The sequence below is a fragment of the Ischnura elegans genome, chromosome 11, assembly GCF_921293095.1.
Source record: "Ischnura elegans chromosome 11, ioIscEleg1.1, whole genome shotgun sequence".
In the NCBI taxonomy this organism is placed as follows: domain Eukaryota; kingdom Metazoa; phylum Arthropoda; class Insecta; order Odonata; family Coenagrionidae; genus Ischnura; species Ischnura elegans.
In genome coordinates, this window is record NC_060256.1 from 59177668 (window position 1) to 59204502 (window position 26835).

Here is a 26835-nt window from a genome sequence, read left to right on the forward strand (position 1 = left end):
CTTCGTAATAATACTTTGGGTAATATTCGTTCCTAAGACAACAACAAAATAAAATATTTCGTGATAGTTAGCAACACAACTCACGATCATCGAATACAATCATTTTACAAGCCAATTGTCAAATTTTAGATACCCACAGGTCATTACTGACAACGGCAGTATAAACCCAAAAAATTACAAGACGATACCGCAATTTTTAAATGAGTAACCCTCTATGGAAAGAGACCAGTCGAGCGGGTATGATGCTTCCTTAAGACCAAATTATTATTATCAATTTGCCCCGAAAAAAACAACACGAACGCGGCCTTCTACGACGGGGAATATACAACAATTAACAAGGAACGATCACAAACACTCATGCCCTGGATAGGGGCTACCTCCCCAGGCGGTACCCGAACCCAAGACCTTCGGATTGGCACGCGAGAACTCTACCCCGCCGCCACCGAGGCCGAAATAAAAAACCGAATGTAGCAAAAGAGCACTCACGATCACTGAACCGATAATGCCGTGATAGGTGGAGGAGGACTCGGCGGCCACGACCCTTCCCCCGCCAGCCCCCGTCTCTCCAGCCGGAAGCGCGGACCAACGAGAGGCCGGAGCAAGCACCGGGGACGGCGAACGGCGGCGTCGGGCAAACACTTTCACCAGCAGCGGGGCATCTGCGAGGAGCGACGGCCACCGGTTTCATGCGCGGCGAAGGACGAAGCCTCTACGGCCAGCCTTCCCTTCCAGACGACGGCGGCCACCACCGATGGGGCGATCTGCGCAGGAACAGACCAGGGCGGGGCCCCAAGGGAAGAGGAGGAGGGATGGTGCAGAGAAAAACCAACCAAATCGCCACGCCCCGGACACACGGCGTCGGAATGGGGAATTAAAACGGGGGAGAGGATGGCCAAAAAAATAACAATCACCGAAGAGAATTGAGGATTGGTAAAATAAAATTACCCTGAAAATTTACTGGGGGGAGTTTGGAAAAACCGAGAGAAAAAAACAATAATAACAAAACACTCACTGTGCACTGGTCCACACACACGATTGATTAAAACAAATTGAGGGATTACACTTTCGGAATCTTTAAAAGAGCGTACACTTTTCGCGAGAAAACAAAATTGACCATCCAAGCACAAATTTCTTCCTCAGAACGGGTATATCCTATCAAGAACACAGGAATCACTGATGCAGGAGACGGTAGAGCGACACCGAATGCGGCCAATTCCCAACCACCTTACACTCTTCGTGGGGGAGACAGACGCCTTCCGAGGTTACAACCCCGAACCTCCTAGACGACTTAGGAAGTGTTGAATTCCTCTGGCGTAGTACTCGAAAATGTAGAGATGTGTGAGAATTACTGGCACAAAACGTGGCGAATTCCGCAACACCTTGAACCTTCCGTCCACTGACGCGCGGGACAGAACTGCTCCCCGAAGGCACGACGCCGAACCTCCTAGACGGCGTGGAAAGGGTTGAATAGACTTGTGGCGTAGTCCTCGTAGACGAGAAATACAGAGAGGGGTATTACTGGCGAGAGTACGAAGTCCCCACGCCCACTTGGTGGGGAGTCGACGGCTTCAGGGGGAGGGGGTATGCGGGATCGGTTTCCTTGGTAACGGGGAGTGTTAACCGGGAGAAGGCGGGGAGAGGGGTCGAAAACTGCGTGCCAAAGGGGGATGGTAACTTCCCACCCCCGAAACTATCCGATGCTCTGTTTTAGGGAGGGATTATAAGTTGGCGGAAAGCGAGAGGACGTCTCTGCGGTCTCCCTGTTCCGAACGGATGGGCTTCGACACCACCGCACTGCGAGAAGCGGGGGACACGTCGGCGTTGAGGACCGCGGAAGAAGGGATGTGTGCAGACAGACTCGGTCCCGCTGCGTCCCGTGCGGCGTCCGTGAGTAGACTGACTGCTTGGTTGCCTGCCTACCCGTTCTCTCCCCCCACCCCTCGTCCTCACCTCCCTCCCTTCCCCACCCCCCTTACGGTCCGACTACGGCGCGTGAAGGAGCGAAAGGACTCGAGTCGTGAGGAAAGGGGGGAAAAGAAATGGGTGGGGGGAATGGAATGGGGTGAGGGGAGATATACGGGGAGTGGATTGAGGGGAGGGGGAGAAGTGACAGCGTGTACGACGAGTAACGCATATGCAATTGAAATGGAGTGCGGAAGAACTTGAACGAAAAATCAAGCGTAGTTCTTCTACGAAGCTGCACCATTCGTGTTAAGAACAAACGAAAGAATTAGAATACAACGTATGTGGTACGAAGCAGCACATATGGTTAGAAAAAACGATCTTAACACATCTAATATAGCACCATTGCCTTGACGTGACAATGAAAGAGAAACCACCATCGGTAGACGGTGGAAAACCAGCAAAAGAACACCATTACATCAACGCTACAACTTCGATTACTAAAGCGTAAAAAACTTTTATTGATATATTTAAATGGATTGCGAAGACCTTGGACGAAGCATCAACTATAGTTTGCCGACGACGCTACACCACTCGTGTAAGGAACACATGAATGAAATAGAATACATAGACAACGCATATGGTACGCAGCAGTCCATATGGTTAGAAAAATCGATTTTAACGCATACAATATGGCACCACTGACATGACCATGAAACAGAAACCACCACTAATAGACCGTGTAAATCCAACAAAAGAACACCATTAGATCAACGCAATAACTGACTTCCCATGATTAAAAATCGTATCACCCTCACATTGAAATCACTCATAACACCACCGACTTTAGACTATGAACTTTAGTTCATAACAATCCAAAGCACCAGCAACGTTAGTTAAACAAACTAGGACATTACAGCACACCTGGTGCCCAAAAATGCAATGAGTTTGAAATATCGATATTTTTACACCGATTGCAATGTCACCAACAATGAATCGCAAATAAATTACAATATGCCTAAGCTTCAGATATTAATGTCAAAGAAAAGAAATGATAACCACAGCAATTACGAGTGCAACGTACGGCATTCTGCTGTTCCTATGGTTGCAATTTCTACTTTACTTACTTTACAATTACTACTGCTACACCACCGAATGCAATTGGAGATTAACACGGACAAAAACTATCGTAAGCTGACGTTCCAACACTATATCAAAACTAAACTAGGTATTTGTTTCCCCGTGATATGATTTAGTGGCCTCGAGGAGCAGACACAAGGTGACGATGACATCCATAGTTTAGGAATATTCGCTCCGGAAAAAATAGAATCCACATTCAATTCATTGCTGAACAATTTGAATGGCATAAGCACTTTAGTTACACAGACACAATTAAAATAGAGCAAATAGGGGAGGTGGTCCAAGAATGCTCAGAATTGACAAGTATTTTGTGGAAGAAAACCACCAATTCTAGAGGTAGGAATTTTGAAATAAAAAAGGCGATCGTACAAGGTCGTAAACATAGTTTCTGCAATAAATTTAAAAATATTTCCGCAGATTTCCCCCGCAAGCAATTTGCCGCATCACTAATTAAATGCATAACTTTCGAAAACAAGGTTTCAGAATGAAAAAGCGTAATAAAGACACGTTCTCATCGCATGAAATAGTAAACCAGAAGAAGATTTTCCAATGCCTGTACGTTGGCGAACTAAAGGGCATCAATCGTAAAGAATTTCACTAAATCAAATACACACTAATGGATTAACCTACGAAACGAATATCTGATACATTTCTGTCGAATTATTAGCAAACTTTCCAGAGAAGGACATCATGGAAGATAATCATCTGTGGAAGGATAAGACCAAGGATTGAAAAGAATGCAGATAAGAAAGAGTAGAGTGCGTAGCTTTTCCCATGGATGAAACGGGATCAAGGCATGAATAGGAATGGGGGAAAATGAGGGGAACACGCCCACTACAGGACGAGCTTCGAAATAAAGGCAGGCATTTATATCTACACGCCTCGACCACGCAAATAGGAAAAACGCTAACAATTCGAGTGTGAAAACTGCACAAAAATAGAAAATAATAGAATTCAATCCCACGATTGCCACTTAACAAGCTACAATCGATTGGATTCTGCAAAAGTAATAGGACTTGAGTCCACAATTAGGCGATATCGAATAAAAAAAATACAGATGTTTAGGTACATGTCCTCGGGTTTTCCTTCAACATAGTAAATTCGGCATTCACTTTAGCGGAATGATTCAGACTGATTGAATTAATGAAATCATTAAAACATTCTGTACAAAAATTTAACTACTCCTTGTCACTTACAAAATGTAATTTACAACAGACTCTTTACATGGAAAGGACCGGTTTCGGGTACGTAAAATCTAGTTCTGCTAGGCTAGGAAATGTATGACTGCTACGAAACATACTAAAACACACATAATCGGAGTAACGGCTAAATTTTAAAGAAACAGCCATCATAATCACCATAAATAATGAACAACTATTTTTGGACAACGATCACTAACAAGGAATATGCGGACGATATTTCAGTGCATAAACTATCTTCATCCACGGTTACGTACTTAGTGCGTGAAAGATAGATAAATTGGCAAAAAAACTTCGGTATTCCCTTTACAGTATCAAGAACATGTTTAACGCACAAAAAACAATGGATAGGTTCCGCAAAAAGATAACTGGACTAGAAGTACCAAGATTACGGCGGATTCGTGTGCCGCAAGGAATGCTTCCAGATATCACATGCATACAATTCCCATCCTCCGCTAAATCATCTAGGGCTAAAAAACACTGAACCCCTATCATCGATGTCTGTATAGACAATGGGACTTCCACCCATCTCGCCCCCTAGAAACTAGTGAAATGGAGGGAGGAAAGACCTCAGGGGCGTGGGGAAGCGAAGACGCCCGCGCATAACTCGTTCTGCGGAACAAAAGATCTCCGGAATCTCCCCCACAATGCAGAACCATAATCACACACACACACAAGGCACCACATCATACCACCACCACCTCTGGACCAAACAAATACGAGATTCCATCTCGAGCGACGAAGGCCACCATTCATGCGGAAGCGATGCGGGGAATAATTCAAAAGGGGAAAGAGGGGAAGAGAGGAGGTGGCCGTCACTCTCAAGACGACCCCTCCCCCACACAAGCGGCTTGATCTTATTTCCGCATGAAGATGGAACCACGCAGGGAATACTGGTATATTCCTCGAATATTCGCATCCAATGAGATCATAACGCCAGGATCTAACAAACCGTTCCGGCAGGCATTCGATTTCAAATCGATGCAAACATTTTTATGCATGGTTGTAAGCCACCCCCATCCAGGATATCGAGCGATATGGTTCTACAGAGATAAAGAGGCCTGCTCAAATTTTCGCATAAATTTTTATTGGTAGTTTTGTACCAGTACCAATAGTATAGCATCAATATTAGTACCAATAAAAAAGTTTGTGAAAATTTACAAATGTTGCTTATTCAATTCAGCATGTAGTTCCCCAAGCGAGAGCCGAATCTATAGAGCTCTTTACTGTGTTGTACCCAATCTGGGTCCTGTGTCTACCAGAGATAAAATCCATTAGTAAAACCCCCGAAAGCACAGTAATTTTTCCGTCATCGTACTACCGATGAAGAGGGATAAAACAAATTCAGATTTTGGATTAACCTAGAGCTAGTGTTTTCTTCTGCCAAAAAATATACAGCTTTACGCGCTATCTATTGAATTTCATACTGCAACTACCCAATAATGTAGGGAGAAAACAATTATTGATATTACAATCTGAATATAAAGGACGGAATAATAGGAAATAAAATTATTAATTTCAGCTGTTAAGCTAGGTTTCATGGAAGATTTTACGAATCATCCTGGCATATTCCTCTCCCCTTACATTTCCTATTTATGAGGCGCATAAGGCCTACTTAACTTCTTAGTAAGCTATAAGTTGCATCATAAACATCACCAATTCTAGGCTTGAGTAAAGTTATAGTGCAGCCCAAGAATATTTCAATGTTTCCACTCGTATCAATATTTTCAACTGTACTTATGTCTAGGCGAATGCTTGTTCTTACTCACAGAATGAACTGACCCGCCAGCAGATGTTCTCAATCACTAGAGAGCGATGATGGGGTACACTAACCTGAAAATATAGAGAAAGTACAAAAATTACCAAGAGGAATAAAATTAAATCAAGGAAAAATACATTAAATTTCAACACATAATCTAAATTACATCATTGAACAGGCAAAATTGAATTAAAAAGTGTACTACCAGAAAACAAAAAATGACAATAACTATCGCTATGCTAACGTTTCATCGGACTTACATTGTTAATTTAACATCGTGTCCATACTACTGTGGCTACTTTTCTCTGATCTCCAAGAGATGACAATAGGTTCATTTATAAAAACAAGACATTACATGGTAATTTTATAAAACATTATGAATCGAGTTAAGTAAAATGATACATTCCTTACCCAACTCACGATATTTGTAGACAGTTCAACCGTAATCTTACCATCGCTTAAGAAAAGGCTTAACGATTCACATATTACTCACTCATAACTTCTGGGCATAATTACACGAGTATTTATTGAGAGAGGATAGGAGTGTAACCGTTCATATTTTTTCGTCGATCTAAATCACTATATTCTTAATATGAAGTTATATGAAAATCAGGCCACACTTAAAGCAAATAGTAGATGACATGAAATTCAGCTATTCATAGATATATGCAAACTTCATATAATACTAATAACTACGAACAAACTTAACTGAATACTTCCAACATAAGTAGATATCCAATTAAATTTAGATATAAGAGGATGAGGACTGACAAGAAATAAAATTCAAAAGACAGGGAATGAAACAGAAGTATTGGGTAGATGATTCGTCAATTGCACAAATTTTCAGGTAAATGGAGCCAATATCTCTCAGGAGATACTATTATCTTTTTCCCATGAAATTTGGGAGGTACATTCCAAGAATATTCCCACGTGCGTTAAATTACACACCAAAATGTTTCGGGACTGATGTAGATAAAAATCAGGGTCATAACCCCCTCAACTTCAGGTTTTCGTACACCAGAGGTTATCAATGCCACTGCTCAGCAATTATCCGGAGGCCAGTTAAATTAGAAGTCGACAGGATTGGGAGCTATATGAAAAGTAACTTGCCAATGCAGGGGAGAGAAATAACTAATTCTGTAAATAGTTCGTCATTTAAACATATTTTCTCTCACATTTGCCCATAATTTTTATTCAAGCAACTATTACATGTTTCTAACGCAACTAATGATAGTTTATTTCTTTGAATACTGTCAGCCTTGTGGAATTCCACGCTGAAAAACCGAATTTTACAAAGACTGGTTAGGAAGGACACCATCGTCACAGAAGTCATCAATTCAGATTTGATTACACAGCACTAATTCAGATTATAACACAACTGAGGTATTCAAGTACTTAGGAACAATTACCTTTAAACAACTTGCACACTGCAGATAAATAAAGTATGTATTTAGTCAATACTTGGTCATTTCGACGTAATTCCTCCCTAAAAAAGACCACGATTTTCACTTGCGCAACTATTGCCTCCATCTTATGCAATTCTTACATTCTCGAGAACACTCGTCAGCCGCGTGAAGTTACATACACGCACGACCTAAACTGGAAGTATCCAACTTCCAATCGTGAAGTAAATAAACAACTGTCACCGTTAAGAGTTGCGTGCCGAGAAGTGCCCGATCACTATCACGACTGCACCAGACGGCGGAGAAAATTTATCGCCCTTAGAGTGGCGGGGGAGGCGTGGGCCAGCCACTGAATAACAATGCGGCGAATTTAAATTTTCACCGCGCCATTGACCCAGCGTCGCAAGAATCCTTCCAGATTTCCAGCAGCGGAGAGCTTGTACCGTTCGCGGTGAATATTCAGTTGAATACATGCATCCAGTAGGTACCGAATATCTGCCACAGGTTTCCTTCGGCAAACTCTTAGCGAGATTCTTTGATGTTATGAATTGAAAGCATGCTCTCGATATGCGACACTATAGGGATGAAAGCACTCGTCGGAATAGCTAAAGCGTACTCTCCTTACATGCACGAGGGACCCCCTCGGTACAAAAATGAATTCTCCAGCATAGAAGAATTTTCTCTGCCTCAAATGTGTGGTGTCTCCTACGAGTTCATTTCACATGCAATTTAAAGCAATAACAGCTTGATTTGACGCGGCACAAGAACGACCAAAGATAACACAGATTATAATGAACATGAAGTACCAATAACTACATACTTGGGAGTGGGGTCGGAGAAACAATTTGGGGAAATATTATTAAAAAACTTATTTTTATCAATTACCAATAAAGATTTGCATTCTCGGCACATGTGTAGTGAACAATAGATATGACAAAAATTACACAGCTCCTTTCTCACATCCAGGAAACAAAATAGCTCTTAATTTTAACTTCATTACTATTGACAGAAATCTATGAAGTGATCACCAACATTCATAAAGTTAAGTTAATAAAAATTCATACTTACTCAAGTTTTTTTCGAATTTCCGTACATTAAAATTATAAAAATAAAATTACATAGAAAATATTTTTATATCTCTTGATTTATCATAATTCTTAATTTCTTGATTCCCCCAACGCAGGGAGCTTGTATCTCTGGGAAGCAGCCAGAAGCAAGGAAATTAATAATATACATCGGCAATAATTTGAACTATTCAAAATCCTCTTTGATCGATTCGATGATTTATCTGGGTTTGAACTGTGATTGGTTGACTTTTTCTCTCATAGGTCATGGGAGATATTAAGTCGAGTTACTACAAGCCAAGTTGTTGTGTACGAAGCTTCGGCTATAACAGGATGTCCCATCTATAACACTGTCCATCCTATGAAAGTAGAAAAATTCATGAATGATTACCGATTTTACAGGGATATTTTACAAAGCTCCAAGTCAATCTTGCGTGATTACTGAGATAGACATATACGAATTTTTAACCACCCAAAAGTTCTTCAATATGTTATAATAATATTGCATTTTTTCATTATTTTACGTTCCTAATTTAAAGATACCAAGTAATAGAAATTTTACACTTAATTTATGAACGAGTCATTTGGCACCTAAAGACATTTTTTTTTTGTCTCGTCTGACATTCCAAGTTTCGATGCGGCTGTAGAAATGCTACCAAGTTTCTGCACTTAAAATGACGACAAACAAATTTTAGGCTCGAAAATGGGTGCTGAACTGGCAAAAGTTCACACGAAATGAAGTTGAAATAAAAAAAAAAGAAATAGGGTAGTTTCCTTCATGAAAGAAAACTAAAGGCATTGATTACGATTCGTTACCCACCATTAGTGTATTCATAATATACAAATTATCTGGTTTCAGATATCCCAGTTTAGACGAATGAGATTGGTCAATTTAAACCGCATTTGAAAAAGGCCAGATTGGCGCCCATGCGATGCCACTCCACGTGACGTCACAGGGGCCTAGTTTATATACGAGTAGATAGGAGTTTTACATCGTCTGAGATTACCAATGCATGCATGAGGCACGGAGCCCAGGGAAACATCTCTTAATAATCACCTATTAAAACTGCCTATTGTCGGAAAGTTTCCTTCGTTTTCTAGGGTATTAATAATTCTAATTTAAGCCAAGCGCTATCTGGTAGTAGGGTACTCTGCTACCTTCTAGCAGCCTGCATCGCAACGGCGCACATATCCTCGCCCCAAGTCAAGGTGATAGAAACTCTTTTATCACCTAGGCCCCAAGTTCACCTCCCACAGCGGCAGCGGGAACCAGAATGACGTCACACGGGCTTTTCCCAGCATTGATACTTAGCCGTCGCGTTTCCGCGCACTTGAAAATTTTCACTTTTCAATTAATGGCGAAAAATGGATATCGTCATTTAAAAATCTAAAAGCGTGAAATGCGTAATCCAGGAGTAACAAACTTACGATGTAGGCAATAAAAAAATAATACGAAACCACCCTATTCCAAGTTGGAGAGAAAATTCATGGAAAATTCCACGGACTAAAAATTCCAGCACAATTCCCTATTCTACTGGTCACCAGACACCTTGCTTCAGAAATAACGAAGACAAGGGTTTTTCACGTAATCTGGACAAGATACGACCGATAAAGCGGGAGTGCGACCGCACTCTTATGACGACCATGTGGGCTGCAGTGCATATGAGGTCGATAAGCTACCCTTTTGGAGGGCGTGTTAAGTCCACGTGCAAACGCACTGCGGTCGCCATTCAACATCCCCCACGGACGAAACGGACGAAAATCAATCTTTTGAGAGCGAGGAAGAGGCGCTTTCCGAATCGCGTGCCAGCGCTGGAAATAATTCCCCGCAAAACATTTCTCGCGCGCCAAAGATTGTCAAATAGGCATTTGATTTCAAACCGCACTTGGCACTGACGCATGCCAAGGGCGTGGTGAATTAGGAGAGGGAACTATTCATATCTCAAATGCGCAACCCATTGATTGGACCGTCGCAAACTAATGTTTATTACACAAGGACCAGATTCGGATACACATTAGATTAGGGAACAACGAGTCACATGAAAAATCATCACCATAACTTATTTAATGAAAAAGAGATACGTCAATTTTCCACCAAATTATTTAATAAAGCACGGCATGTTTTGACCGTCAGGTCATTCATTTGTGGATAATTGCGATAACTTTTTTCATTAAATCAGGATGTCATTCCATTATATCTCGCCTGCCTCAGTCACTTTTAACCATAACTGTAACCATCGTAGGAATGATTCCATCAGCTCTGATAATTCTCCATTTAAAGGGGTAACTTATATTTGGTCCGTTACCCCTTAACCTCAAATTTTCAAGCAAGTATGATAGTGCATTTCAAAATAAAAAAGCACCTATCAGTTATTGTAAGATTTAAATTACTATACTGGTATAGGTTGCAACACTAAGCAATTGCGCGAAGGGCCAAAAGCTTGGTCAGTCAGGTAATTAAATGGTGGAAAGTAACGATATGTTATTAACTTTGACATGGATGGCACCTATTTCCGCCTTGTAAACTCGAAACCGTCAAAATACAAGCATAATTAGTTTGGGATGGGAAATGGATAAGAAATGTCTAATACAGACGTGTCATAACCTTTAGGACGGATAAAAAATGGAATGAGTAAATACTCATTCTTTAACATGCATAATTAGCACTGTCACTCTAAGGGATAACAATGCCTTACAACATGTCTTTAAGGCACTGAGATTTAAAATTTATGATTACAAATTAACTTTTAAAGTAATGATTGAAAATTAAAAATATAAAAGCTTTAAAAATGAAGAGTATTCCCATACACTTTCATAAAAATGATGGGTGAAAAGGTATATTAAGTACCCGACAAAATCGAGGAAACATCAGGGACAAAATAACTAATAGAAAACTACGAATTATTAGCTATTCAACATATATTAATGCATAGCCGGTCATAGAATGCGTTTAGGTGCCTAGCCAAGCAGAATTATGAGGAGCAAGAGTACTAAACAATTAATCCACAAAGTAATTTTCCAAACACAAAGTAATAGCCATCGTACCCATTCAAGCGTATTCGTGTGAGGCCTGATATTCCGCAACGCATTAATATTTAAAAAGCATATTTATCACCAAAAAAACACCATTTGCGTCAAAAACTGACATGAAATGAAGGACAGGAGTCTTTCGGTTGGACGAGAAACCACGCAGCAGCGAAAAGCATCACGTTCGGCGCGAGGACTCGCAATGAAATATCCGCGAACTTAAGATACTATTCTACGAAGACGAGAACGCCCGAGTCTTTTCAATCCAGAGGTGACAGGAGCTTTGCCGGATGATGAATGGGGGCCGGGAACACCAAGATGAGAGTCATGCGCTGCCCTAAGGAAAAAGCCGCCAGACAGATATTCCCTTCGCCACAATAAGGCTAGTCATTTGAATATGGAAATACATACATATATATTTGAATATTCACATGAATGGAAATAATTTAAAGAAATATCACTGCAATTAGGTAGCCCGTGCGATAAGTTCGCATTTCCACGCTATTATGGAATAAATATGTTAATGAAACAGTGTAATTGGTATTTAGATAGAAAAGGTGTATCATAAAGTATTTTCTTTATACTTGTTTCTCGCAAAAATATACAAAACATATGAATACAATACATGTATTTGAGTTTGGTACCACTAGCTACTATCATGAGGTCATTGAATTCTTGAATACTTTCAACGCGATACTTTTTTATGTATTCGTGAAACACGTTATATTTTAAGTTCCTTACACAAAATGTCTCGTTTAAAGAACGTTAAAAAATTTTCATACTTCTTAGATATATTTTTTAAATTTTTGCATGCTTATGTTACATATCTTTTGTCTATTTAGGGATTTAACTGGTTTTTAAACCTTTTTTGAAGTTTACATAAAATAAATGTTTGGAGTCGATATATCTCGAGCGAGTAATCGACATGGAAAAATCGAAACTTTTCAGTCGAAATTAAGAATAGAAAGTTGGGTAAATAGTGATATTTGAGAATGAGATTGTATTTTTCGTCAGAAGTGAGTGATTCAAGGTTTAAAATAATACCTCATTTATCATTGCAGGTGCAATATTAACGGAGCATATACATGTATGATACAAAAAGACCTTTCTGTAAAAATATATATGATGGAACTCCTCATATAAGTACAGTAGAGGAGTAAAACCTGCATGGCTATGGAAACACATAATTAAAAGTGGCTTCGTAAACAATCACGCGCAGGGTGAAGAGATAAAATAACCAAAGTATTAAATGAGAAGCGTAACTAGTAGAATACCTGAACGAAAATGGGGAAATCCAGGCTAGAATCCTGGAAAAGTAATTTTTTATCGCATGGAATTTTAATCAATGTGCTTTGTGGGTACATAGAGGGAAAAAGAGAAAAAACAACAAAATCCATCAGGAGACGAGAAAGGGTGCCAAACTTTAATAAAACTACGCACCTCAATCACATATTTCTCTAAACCTGAACGAGGATGGAAGAAGTAGAAAAGGCGTTTCACATCTATAATCTTTTGAGTACCACAATAAATATATACCATACACTGAAATAAATGATAAGATGAGATTGAACTGATTATATTTGAAAATGGATAGATACTGCTAGGAAAGTTCACCATTAGCATAATGTTTCCACTATCTCGGACAAGAAATTATGAGCTACTTATTATCAGGCTCCACTGACAGATAAAAAATACTCAGTATTAGATTAAGAATCTAACATTATTCGGCAAATGTATAGCAATACGAAGTCTAAAAGGTATTGATGCAAGGTAGATCGTTTTTTCTATTAAAGAAATAGATTCAGTCTTCGATCCAACAGTTCATTTTACCAATGAGCAAAAACAGAATGGAAATGATAAACAAGGAACTTGGGAGGAAAAAAAGAAAATACAATGGCTTATTATATAGTCTCGGGGAAGCCTTCAGGAAAAGTTGAAGCGAATGATTAATGCCTCCGAGTGAAAGGAAGGCCTCTCGCTAAATAAGAACTGTTCGGATTTTTTTCAATTAGTATTTTATCCTCAAGACCGTTGCTGAATCCAAAATTGGATTGAAGACAATGGGTAGGAAAAAGTACACACTAAACAAACGAATATGACTGACATTTAACGTTGCGGAGAAGTGGTTTCGAAAATAAATATTTTAACACGTTCTGCATTTCTTCTTATACAGGGTAGCCTATAACGCAAGGCGAGATGCAATAGGAAACTATAAATCTAAGGAAAAATAATCTTAATTTTTTACTAAAAATTAATTATGCTGCCATATTTGAATGATGGGGAAATTTTTCAGCTAATTACTCGAAGCCATTTCAAAATAAATAAAAAGCTAAAGAAAATATGACAGCAAATAATTTTCTTAATTCCTCAGTTTTATGCAAAGGAATTTTTTCTTCGTGATGAGCTTGAAAGCGAAACGAAAGAAAAACTTTTGGAAATAGTAGGGCACTTCGAATGATTGCTGAGAAATTTTGACAACACAATTTTTATATTCACCCCAGAAACAGCTCCACCACCAGTGAGTTCAGCCATTAGGGAACTTTTGACCAAAAAAATCATATTATGAACGAAAAGAGTCTGTTGCTACGATGCACCCAGGAATTACAGTAGCAGCTGGCTGTTACCGAACGACAAGGGTTATCGACAAAGTTAGTCTATCGACTATCCAATAATAAAATTTTTCGTCACAGCTGGTTGAATTATACCACAGTATTTTTCCAAATTTATAAAACCATGTCGAAAACGTTATAAATCACAGTTAATAAGTTTCTAATTGTAATTAATGCATGTTATAAAATTGGAAAGGGGTTTTCCTTACTTGGACATTTCTTATAGTTAGGATTTTCAAAATGACACACATATTTTAGCATTAATAGCAATTTTCCTATCCTTTTTAGTATCGCCACAATTATCGCCAGCATATAAATCGGGATTTTAAAACGCAATTTCAAGAATAAGTAACGCATAAAACCTATTTCTTGGCCGTCAGTCGATGAAAAATTGCATAAGCACACATAGAAATATGGAAACCCGGACTTACAAACAAGGAAATACATGTATATAGCCGTCACTGAGGAATTTAAAATGTTTTCTCCAATATTTTGTTGAAATAGTTATGTGGATTAATAAATCCCGATAATTTAAAGAAAAAATAACTATGATTTCTCCAGCTATTGGAACCGCCACCCATTTTCATTTTACTAACGTGATTTGACTTCAATTACAACTGTCATTTACTTATTACTAAATACGTAGATCGCGGATGAGCATAAAGTTTATTTATATAATGATTGCTTAAAAATGAAGCACCTCATACCAATATGTAGTTAAAAAACGTTTATAATGAAGTTGTATTCAAAATTTAGCGTATGGTTTGAGAAGAATCGCCAAAATAACCAGAGCAAAAATTAGGATTCCCAAACGAAATTTTCTGAAACATACTTCTTTCCCGTCAGTCGATAAAGAACAATGAGAAGAGCATATTTTGAAATTCCTTTAAAAAAAAATAGGTCGTAATTAGTTCCTACAGACGAACATCCTTAAAAGGACGCATCATCACCGCTCCGTGCGGTCGTATTTAGCATTTTTACGATACGCGGTACTTGTTTTAATCTTAAGCTATCATCTTTAAATGGCCATGTTGTAGAGCTTATACCTAATTCATAGTTTACCACTATCTTAAATGATTATCTAACGCACCTCACTAAATACCGGGGTAAAATTTTCGAATATGAAAGATTATTATAAAGCTATCATCTACACACCGTAAGTTTAATACGCTTACTTAATTTTAAGCGAGTACTAAGTCATGATAAAAGACCGGCCGTGCATGGGCGACGCGTTCTCTTTCAGGAGAGAAATAATTAACGACATCGGCTGCGTTTTCTCTGATCGCGCTCAATACAAACTATAGATATAGTCGTGGTAGGTATGGCACAGCGTGTAATTCTCGATGACAGGATGGCACAGGCCAAAAATTAAAAAACATTTATCGTCAACGGGCAACTTTTAAATGGTCGGGAAAGAAAAAAAGTTGTCGTTTTCCACACAAAACAACATGGTTCACATGTCATCGATCGGTTTAAGAGACTCCTCGCCGTTATCAACAGAGTAAAAACATTGGCAATAATTACAATTACATTCAATATTAATTTTTGATTTCAGTTATATCTGCAGATAGTAAATAAACTACACTCTAAAACACATAAAATAACTAACTCATTAATAAAGCAAACTTAGATGGATATTTAAAATAACTATTTTTGAGAATAGAGATAACAGTGTGTGGGCGAAAACTTGAGCAGGTAGAGCAATTTAAGTAATTGGCAGCTCATTAGGGAAAAAAGATAGAGAAGCATGGATACCAGGAAGAGAATTGCGTTAGCAAAGAAGGCTTTCATGAGCACGGAGCTTATGAGAATATCGTTCAGTAAGAGTTTAAAGAAAAGGCTAGAGAAGAGTCTGATATAGAGTGAAGCGCTTTACGGCGCTTTGGATGGAGGACGAAGGAAGACTGGAGACGTTCGAGAGGTGAGTGTGGAGAAGAATAGGGAAGGTGAAGTGGACGGACAGGAGGAGAAGCGACGAAGTACTGGACATGGTGGGTGAGGTGAGGCAGCTTTCTCCAGCTATAAGATACGGGGGAGAAGTATGGATGGAGCGAGTACTGAGCGGGCAGGGTATGTTGAAAATGGTGTTAGAGGGTAGAATGTTTGGTAAACAAGGCAAAGGAAGGAAGAGAATAGGATTCTTAGATAGAATGAAAAGGAGTATGTCTTATTGTGAATTAAAGAGATAAGTCAATGGCGGGGGGGGGGGGGGGAAGAAGACTGCCAGCATTACTCCTTCAATACTCCAGGGAAACCTACCTTATTTGTTAGAATACTTTACTAATAATGCATATCATAGCAAGCTATGTCCAATGCCTCACGCCCGATACCGCCAGTTATATTTCTCCCTGCTCACCCAATTCCTCAGTACTTCATCGACAACAAGATTTTCTGAAATATTGGCTTTTCTGAGACTGCCCGAATACTTCTAAAATACGACACAGAAACCTACCTTAATCGTAAGAATACTTTTTTAATAATGACAATGACAAGTTTAAGAACAAGTATACAAAATAAACATTCTTGTATTTTTATCACTTATTTAGTTAACACAGACCATACATCAATATCTCCTATTGAGAAAAACATCAGGTACATATTCGTAGCATATCATAAATATTATATTTCGCTAGATAAAAGTATATATATGCAAAATTCGGATAAACATGCATGGTAAAAATGATAGGGTCCCGCTAAGCCATACAAGGCTTGTCAGCAAGTGCCACTTTTAACCTAAAGATCGGACTATTACATAAAAAGTCAACTGGTATTAGGTGAACGGAAACTTTTACCAGTGAATAAGATAGTTTGTATAGATTTGTAGTTTGTACTTAATAATAATAACACCTTCATGATAAAATTGAATACCTGAATAGGTTGGGGACAAATTAGTAGTGCTGTGTCGTGAGAAAAACTTCCAGCAAGTTTTATCCTTTCCCTATTATGGCATAGACCAGACCACTAGGCGGTGGGGCGTGGTTCGGTCGACAGATGAGACGCGAGGAAAAAAAACCGCAGACAGACGCCAATGGGAGGGAAGGGTGGCAAGGAGAGAGACCTTTCGTGCGGCGAACCCCTGGCAAAGTGACGGGCCGTTTGGCTTGTGTGCTCGGAGCGTCTGCAGGCCGTGGAGTGCGGCCGCCGTCGCATTAGAATGTCAGGGTGACGGGCGAAAAAGGATCGAAGCTCTGTGGGTGGCAACTTCCGCACCCCCTCGAGAGTGTGTTATGCAACAGCAATAACGAGGAAATTGGTGCGATTTTTCTGGAGATGGTGATATTTTTCAACAAAAATTTTCATGTGTCCCAGCCCACCATACGATTAATTAATAGATATGATTAAAGCCAATATTATTGAAACGGATAATTTGAGGCGTGACTTCGTTAAATTGCTTCATATTGAATCAAAGCACCAAGTATATTTCACATAAATAACTTTAATATCGACCGGTTTCGTCGCTGAGTGACATCGTTGGGTCAAAATAGGGTAGTTTCCTTAATCAAAGAAAACGAAAGGCATTGATTGCGATTCGTTACCCACCATTAGTGTATTCATAATAGACAAATTATTTGGTTTTTGAAATACCGGTTTAGACGAATGGCAAGGGTCAAATTTTATCCTCATTTGAAAAAGGCCAGATTGGCGCCCATGCGATGCCACTCCACGTGACGTCACAGGGACCTAGTTTCCACACGAGAGGATAGGAGTTATACATCGTCTGAGGTTACCAATGCATGCATGAGGCACAGAGCTCAGGGAAACATGTCTTAATTATCACCTATTAAAACTGGCTAAGGTCGGAAAGTTTTCTTCGTTTGATAAGGTATTAATAAACCTTTTTTAAGCCAAGCGCTACCAGCCAGCAAGGTACTCAGCTACCCGCTAGCATCCTGCGTCCTATCATAGGTCACCTCACAAGGCGGGAGGGGGAACCAGAAATTCGTCGCACGGACTTTTTCCCATCATTCCTACTTCGCCGTCGCGTTTTCGCGCGCTTGAAATTTTTCACTTTTCATTTAATCGCGAAAAATAGATATCGTCATTTAAAAATCTAAAAGCGTGAAATAAGTACTCCAGGAGTAATAATCTTTCGATTTAGGCAATAAAAAAATAATAGGAAACCACCCTATACTTAATATTTATATGAAATCTACAAGGCTTTTTGATTCAACGCGAATATTATTCATAACCGGGTTCTTAATACTAATAATAAATAATAATGGCTAAAATCAGTACTCATCATGAATGTTTTCAATAATTATCCTAACTTAATTTAGAACAAGAGATTGGAAGCCGCCTGCACCGAAATCATTCTACAAACTATTCTACAGGCTACGGATACACATGGAGAATTTTGGTAATCACATAATATATTTACATAATTTTAAGTGAGAGAAGATAAGAGGTTTAAATTTTTATATAATCGATGCTAAACTGTGCAAAAAATACTTTCCGAAATTCCTAGCTGGTCTCTTTTCCTTTTCAAAACCGAAATCATAAGCACACATGAGTGCTTAAAAAACGCAACTGAGCAATATGTATTGTGAAATAGCTATCTCAGAGACGTTGCACTACACTACCCGGCCTCATATACATGCAGGGAAAGGAACATATAATAGAAAAAGGACGAGGACAACGGTGCTGTGGTAGATGGAAAAATGGATGGAAATAAAGAAAAATATATATATGCAAATACGCTAACGATGGGTTGGGAGGAAGTGGACTTTTTAGTCTCAATATCGCACAAATAAAGACATCTATCTATGTGTGTAATGCACCCGCAAACAATGATCTCATTTGTTCTGCAGCAGATAAAATATGCGCGAATGACTCACGACGATGGCAATGGAGACGAATAACGTGTTTGGCATTAATCTGAGATGATGCAATCAGTAACCGATATAAACGCAATTATTTATGGGCTCCAGGAGCTAATTCCGACGCCACGTGGGAATACAGAGGTGTGAGGAACAATGCAACATACATGCCATGAGCCGTTTTGAAATTAATCTTATCGTAAAACCGAATGATTGGCTGTCCCCGATACTTAACGAAGTAATGCCAATAAATTCGGACGATGACCACGGGACTGCATTAACACAATTAATTATCCACCACTTTACATCAACGAATCTGTGATGGGCAACACAAATTGGGAAAAACAGGCAATTCGAATTGCGTGCATTAAATTTCATGGCAAATGTCAACCCGTTGACAGAGTGGGAGTATTAAGTCATCCCAGCGGAGCGAACGTTCATTGAACGAGTGAAATCAGGCCACAATAGGATTAAAATTCATAAAATTCAGTAGTTTATCGATAATTTCATTAATTAAAGAAAATTTACGACCAAATACCCGATCATTCGACAGAACAATGAGTGAAGCAATAACCTTCCGGTCAATCACGCTCGACGGTAGCTACTGAGTGAAAGTAAAGGAGCGAAAGCAATCAGTATCACTCCAGCTAAAACCACTAACTTATGTTTGCAATGTATCTTTCAGGAATTTGGATCGATTATTGAAATTATACTTCTGAAAATAGCCAACTTCTCGGTTATTTTCTCTACCATCCTCGGGGCTTACTCAATCATTAATCTTTCATTAAATCCATCCTTGTGAACTAAGATTTGCATGAAGAACTGTCTGACATGGACAAAATAACTTTACACAGCAATTAAAATATGCTGTTACATGTACCAAACCGTTGCTATATAAGCCTGTTTTGTTGGTGTAAAACGATTCTTAAAGCAACTTTTTCATGATCATTTAACGAATGTATTCTAAATGGTACCCAGTGTAAACTCTGAGAATTTAAGAAATCAACCGAAACGCATGCCCCGCTCAAGTATTAAAATGCAATCATAACTCAAACCCCTATAAAGATAATTATAAATATTAAAATGGAAACAATTTGGGATATTTTTGAAGTAATTATCCCTCTCAAATGCAACTTATTATTTTCATGAGTCTAAGAACACTTCCAGGGAGGTACTCCCTCATACACTTTCTCGATGATTTCCTACAGAATACATTCACATTCAAGATTGGTAGATAAAAGACGGTATGGTATTTGGAGGAAGAGACCGACAGCTTAGGTTATCTGCGCTATGAGGGGAGGGTAGGTAAGAAAGGGTGGAGAAAAAACGGCGTCGGCATTATATTATAGCCTCCTCTTAACGAAAGGCGGCAAGGGGACCACGTCTTAATGTCCCATCCGCCGGACGCAGTGTTGCGCTTGAAATGTCTTCCATACAAAATTAAAGCAGGGACCGAGCATTCTCTGAAAATTCTCTGACACCTCCGGGATTTGAACCCGAGCCCACATGGTGGGAAGCCAACACTCCAGCCACCACACCAACCTGACACCCGGTAGATAAAAGAGGAACTCTCCCGCGTCCGTAATACGCTTCTTGAAGTAGATGGCTCTTTCCCAGTCAGAAGGGAAACGATGCTGCTGCTTGAGTAATTAACAACGTGAAAGATACGTTTAATTACTTCTGATACTGAACACTGAGTGTTAAATTGATAACAGAAAGAAAGAGGCAACATGAAATACAACCTTGGTTAAATAGATTATTTACAAAATTATAAAAAGGCTATGAGAAGTAATTAAAAATTGCAAATGCTGCTTGTTCCCAGCAAACAATTTATACCACTTGCTTTTAACGAATTACAAAACATAAGAAGGACTCTATCTGGGGTCAATTGCTGTTTATTGGAACTCAACGCATTTGTAATATTTTCTGAGGATTATGGCTGCAGAATGTCGGCAGCCATCCGTCTCCGTTGAATTAGGCTTTAAACTGCGACGTGCCTGAAACGTTATATGGACGGAAATTTATCACGTTTGCAAGCAGCAAGATTTCAGTGTCTACGGGAAGAGACATTGCGCTCGCCAGCCATCTTGGAAAGTAAGCGACGGAGCAGGGACACGAAACATCGACTTCAAAACGGAGCGAACGATAAATTATGAACACCCGGGGAGGAAACTTCGAGCGGCGACTTCGAACACACAAAATTCTGAACATTTCCCAAACTGAAGAGAAAAAACGCTTCTCCGAAGCGACGGAGCCTGGGAGACGCCACACTGGAAACAGGCGATACTGGTGGGGAATTTCGGAATGCATTAGATGCAAAAAATAGCAAAGCATAAATTTAATACATATTTTATATGGAAATTCACCGCGACAGAACGTCACTTGCAAGACTCCCGAGAGCTTATAAAGTAAATTCGAAAATAATACTACCTCGCAGTATTTTAAAGAAAAGTGTACAACTTAAAGCACATATTTCAGAAAAATATTTTCATATTTCTTTAAATAACCTGATAAAATTGAATAGCACTTCAATGATCCGATTTTAATGACCTAACCTCCACCAACCTCAAGTGTTATTCACGTCAGACGAAGAGAAGTATAATAGAATAAAATCGAAAACACATAAACTGCATATCAATGATAAACCGCAAAAGTAGCAAAATATTTACTGCCTTTAGTCGATTGGAAAAGTTTAATGAGGATCAATTTCTAAACAATAGTTAGGGTCAGTAATAATGCGTCACGAGGGAAAAATAACCGTAAAATACTAAGATTGAATTGGATATAAGGAATAAGATTATATAAAAGGCATCAACTAACGAGTCGAGTAAGTCCACAAAAATAATCGCATTGTACAGAAAGATTGATCATGTAAAATTACAGCGTAGACCAAGACATTGCGAAATTATTTCCCAAGGCATATGGCTTTAATATCTGTGATGCTTTACTCCCAAGCATAATGAAAAAAGAAATTACAAAACAATTAGGCTAAATCAGCAAACTTGATAGACGTTCTAATCTAACAATAAGCAATATTTTCTTTGAACGGTGACTTCATACGGCTATTATTTCTTACTCTACCCTAAAAAATAAATGTATTTTGTTGAGCCTTCCAAGTATAACACCAAAAAGACGATTACAATTAGAAGTAAGCGTGAGAATAAAAATTAATCTAGTCAGTAAAAATACAGTTGAAATAGTTATTTAAGCTGAGAAACTTTAAGCCAGAGACCATATCTTAAATAAAAGGAAGGCAACGACACTGGTATGAAGTAATTATATTGCCAACTGCTCACTTCAGCCCCTATTTCGTTCTGAGTTTTCATAAACCCTTACCGTTGGCCTACTTTTAACAAAACGGCTGACTTTTACCGCGAAAAAACGTTGACACCGGAAAGTTAACACAATACCGAACAGTGCCGCCATTACGTGTTCCACAGGGGCATAAGTGCCAACCATCCAACGCTAACCCCGGCGTGAAACGGTTAAAAAAAGAAAACATCCAAGGCACTTCAACTCAGAACCATTGACGAAAGCTGTTCAACGTTGAAGTGCCCCCCAGGTCGAAGTTGTCTGAAGTACCTCTCCTTTTCCGCAAATACTAAGCGCAGATGAATCATCTGAAAATCAATTATCCGGAAATGTTAACAACGGGAGTCAACTCTTCCCCAGAAAACTCCTGCTGGAGTCTTGGACTAAACTAAACATAATGAAAGAATGAACACGCATTTTCCAGAAGGAGAAATAGTCGAAATAGAAATAGAAATAAAAATAAACAAGGTGGAAAACAGATTCGGTAGGATGATTTTTGGGATATTTTTTTCAAGTGTTAACTTAAACGTGATTCCAATAACAGAGCTTTTGGAATATTCTCAAGAGGGAATTTTGAAATAACAAAGAGCTAACTTCGATTTCACTGTGTAAACATGACCAACTGGAGCTTCGTAAAGTACGCATACGGGAAAGGGAACAGTAAGGTTTTAGAGAAGTAATTTTTTAAACTCCAAATCTGCGATCTAATTATTCAACAATCATAAGAAAGTTATCCATTAACTCTTAAAGATTAGTCATCAATGAATTAAAAAACTAATATTTAAAAATCATTGGCAAGTGTAATTTTATGATACGATTTAAACAATGAGTTTCTGTGAGAATAAAAAATTTATGTGCAAAACTAGCAACTGCACGAGAGAAACATCGGCATAACTGGGCTCAGTGACCAATGATTGTTCTAAAATTCAACGTCTTATGCAAGCGCTAGAGATTGCATTACTTCTTCCGATCAGAGCCTTTCACAATGCAACTAGAAATATCCTAGACATGGTAATGCTGATGGTAGGAAAATAACCACTAACTGTTTCATTATAATCCTCCACCGCTTTTCAAGTTCAACGCATCATAATCCCTGGCACATAGGGTAAGAAATATTTAGAGCATATCTACCCTCTTTGGATCCCATTCGTCAGGGATTCCAATTTTGAGTCAAAATCATTGCTGTTTTAAGAGTTGACTCCCGGCTGCGTGAATCAAAACAAAACTATTAGAGCGCATGAGTAATTAAATATTTTTCAAGTAAATACGACATCAATCGAGGTTAAAAGTAAAATTAAGGTGCACAGAATGTGAAAAATCCAAGCCTTATATTTTTAAGCAAACACTTTTTTTCACACCGTGGTGACATTTTAATTTTTACTTTGACTCCCGACAATTTGCTAAAATCTAAAAAAGTAACTGTGCAGAAATGAGGCTCTTCTATTTTTTAATAGTTTTTCAGGTTAAACGAGCATTTAATACATTTCGTCTAGAGGAAATACACATTCCATAATTTATAAAATATTTTCGTACGCTTAGATAGGCATTGTCATTACAGCCCGTACAAAATGCAGATTTTACAAAGCAACAAGCTTTCAGATAGTGTATTGTGCGCAAAGACTATTTAGGTGGCTGCAAGTCGATGAAGAAAAATTTGAAGACCATATTCCCAGGTGAGGAGCGCAGCTGTAAACGAATTTCTTACACTAATGAATTCCTGCAGGGAGTGTTGGCTATTAAGAGAGTAGAAAAATATTTTGTCCATAAATTCATGAAAAAGCCCTGATTATGTTTCTGAATGGCACAATGTACATACAAACAGATTTCCACCCCCTCAATCTAGGCGGATTTCCGCCGTACCAGCCAAATTAAAAGGGAAAAATATTCGGCATATGATCATTGATAAGTTTCCCACAAAGTGAAGAGAATTATTACTTGGCCTTGAAACCTTTACATCCTCTTATCCAACGGTTACTTTTCACAGGGGGTAACTTGGTAAACCCATTTTCTTTCCGTGAACTTGAAAGCACTTAGAACTAAAATCCGGCACCACTCTAAACGTCACAAATGCAGACGGAGCGATTACGAGCAGTGGAAAAGACACGGTCGAAGTAATTAGTTTCCGAGTGCGGGCAAAATCCGGCGTCCGGCAGTTTTGAGACCCCTCTCTCGCGCCGAAATGAAATAGCCGCCGAATGGGACGCAAGTACGTACTTGTCTGGCCACGTAATTCCCCCGAGCTGCGCACGGGAACCACCCGATGTTTCGTAATTTAATTTCAACGTCTCGTGTTGGATAATGGGCCAAGAGGAGGGGTTGAAAAGGGGGGAATCTAAAATTTCACATGGACATGGGGATCCGGACAGCGTGGTCGACTGCTAAGGCGAAGCCAGAAAAGGACCAACCGCGATGGGGTGAAATGGAAGGACTGAATGGGTTATCTTAACGTTGGATGAGTCGATTCTGATCACGTAACCCTTGAGGATAGATTTATAGAGCAATGTCAAAGCCTTTTACACCCACGACAAAGGCTGTATTACTCAACACTTTGGTGGTGAGAAAAAAAACCTGCATTACGTATTATACAACACTTTCTTCACCGTTTGATTTATTTCTATCATCACTAAATAATAATAATTATTATTTTAATGTTCCCAAACATGTACAATTATTAGAATAACACATACGTAGGGAAGCTCTAGGTTACCCCTAAGGTCGAAACCTATAATCGGATAACCGAATACAGTGCAAATATTTATAAGAAAAACATGAAATATTAGTGCAGATTTTGCAGAAGTAATCATACGGCAGACTTATTTTACAGATTTACTTAACACATTCAAGTTTTAAAACAAGTTCATGCACATTTATAAATAAAACGTCAATATCATCATATTCAAACAACCATTTTTCAGTCATTTTGAAAATATAATTTTTTATATTCATCCGGTAGTAGGTTAAATATTTTTGGAGCTTTATACAGAAAACTGAATACGGTTGAATGAGGCCTTGGGGGTAGAATAAATGATGTTTCTTAACCAATTATTTTCTGAAGAGTCAATACGGGTTTAATTTACACTCTCAGTTTGCGGGTATGCTTACTGCATGAAAATTCTTGGATTCTCAGGCAGAGATATAAATAATTTTATATTTCCTCCATTAGCTTGAACTGGCTTATCTTAACGTGGATGAGTCGATACCGATCACGTAACCCTTAGTGATAGATGATTTATAAAGAAATGTAGAAGCCTATTAAAGCCATGACGAAGGCCGCATTACACAACACTACGGTGGTACGACACAACTTGTATTTCGTACTATATAACACTTTCTTTCAACGATTAATTCATTTCTCTCTCCATTTACACTCTGACATCGCGGGACATTGCATGAAAATTACTGGAATATCAGGCAAAGCTAAATAATTTCGTAATAATTAGTTTTGAATAATTGAGTATTTCCATAAGAAAATAATTCTTACTGTGCTTGTTAAATCCAATGCACATTAAAGAGGAGTTGAACACATTATTTAATATAATCTAAAATGTATAAATATAACAACATTATAACGTCTGGTTAATGTATCCTAGACGGACAATTAATTTATCAGACTTTTCATTTGAATTGCTATAATACAGTCTTAATATTGACGTGCGTGTGAAACTGATGGGAATAAAACAAATATTTTTTTACAATATCATACATCTATTCCTTATGGAACAGCATGAAACAGTAAAATCATCGCTATTTCATTTCTCCTAAGCATTAAGTTAGCTCTGAGGAATCGTGGCACAGATAAGCAACAAATACTTTTTAAACAATGTATTTTAAAGTATCAGCTCATAGCTACAATATATAGCCGAAGAGTTCTCTCTTATTCCTGAAAATATATCCCCGCCCTAATTTCAAATGTTTGACGTAGTTTTTACTTTCTCGGGAGGTTAATATCCAAAATCCTCATACCCTGCCCATGATTCTTATGATTAATCCTTCTAATACTCACAATATTGCAAGACACCAACTGATCTCGATTTTATTAATTTGATGACGTAGCAGGCACCATTTAAGGTCTCCATAGCACCCACATCTCGAACTCCTCCCCACTTTTTCGACTTATTTTCTCAGTGTCCATGTTTCCTCACCGTAAAGCAATGCTCTGCATCAGACTCTTCAATTGCCTAAGCTTTGTACTTTTAAATTTAGTGTCCGAAAAATACATGGTTTGTACTCTTCCCATCATTTTGAATATCAACTAGCTCAATTATCGACCCAGGAATTCAACGACCACACCACTTTATAGCCACAATAAAAAAAACTAGCAGATGAATTTCACAGTCTTCTGTAACCCCGTAAATAGTGGAAAGTCGTCCATATATTGTTTATTTATTTCTATACCTCCGAAAACAGCATCATTGGCCTTTTATATCGGAGTTTTCCACTTAAAAATCACACTTTGACGAATAATGCCCTGGATAACGGCAACTTACCCCGGCGGAACTCGAATTCGCGACCTCTTGCGCGGCAGGAAAGGCCGCCACCGAGGCCGGCCATTCCAGTTAGTTTCTAATTTCTTCATCCAAATGAATCCCCAGAAAGTTAATCA

General features: G+C 38.7%; 1 protein-coding gene across 4 annotated transcripts in view; it reads right to left on the reverse strand.

Moving 5' to 3' along the window:
* LOC124168455 (serine/threonine-protein kinase 24) overlaps positions 1–26835 on the reverse strand; it is a 528029-nt gene that overhangs the window by 261405 nt on the left and 239789 nt on the right. Inside the window, exon 1 of one of the 4 annotated variants that reach the window (XM_046546713.1) lies at positions 487–1901. The exons of the other annotated variants lie outside the window; for them this stretch is intronic. The gene's annotated coding sequence lies outside the window, so the exon portion shown is untranslated. Of the gene's footprint in view, positions 1–486; positions 1902–26835 lie in introns of those variants that run through there. 4 annotated transcript variants of the gene reach the window in all.